Here is a 453-nt window from a genome sequence, read left to right on the forward strand (position 1 = left end):
TTTTCCAGTTTGTTGCCACCACAAAAAGCGCAGCTATAAATATTTTTGTACAAGTCTGTTTATCTATGATCTCTTTGGGGTACAAACCCAGCAATGGTATGGCTGGATCAAAGGGCAGGCATTCTTTTATAGCCCTTTGAGCATGATTCCAAATTGCCAGCCAGAATGGCTGGATCAGTTCACAGCTCCACCAGCAATGCATTAATGTCCCAATTTTGCCACATCCCCTCCAACATTCATTACTCTCCCCTTCTTTCATTTTAGCCAATCTGCTAGGTGTGAGGTGATACCTCAGAGTTGTTTTGATTTGCATTTCTCTAATTATTAGAGATTTGGAACACTTTCTCATGTGCTTATTGATACTTTTGATTTCTTTACCTGAAAATTGCCTATTCATGTCTCTTGCCCATTTATCAATTGGGGAATGGCTTGATTTTTTTATACAATTGCTTT

This window comes from Gracilinanus agilis, unplaced genomic scaffold (genome assembly GCF_016433145.1).
Source record: "Gracilinanus agilis isolate LMUSP501 unplaced genomic scaffold, AgileGrace unplaced_scaffold54897, whole genome shotgun sequence".
In the NCBI taxonomy this organism is placed as follows: domain Eukaryota; kingdom Metazoa; phylum Chordata; class Mammalia; order Didelphimorphia; family Didelphidae; genus Gracilinanus; species Gracilinanus agilis.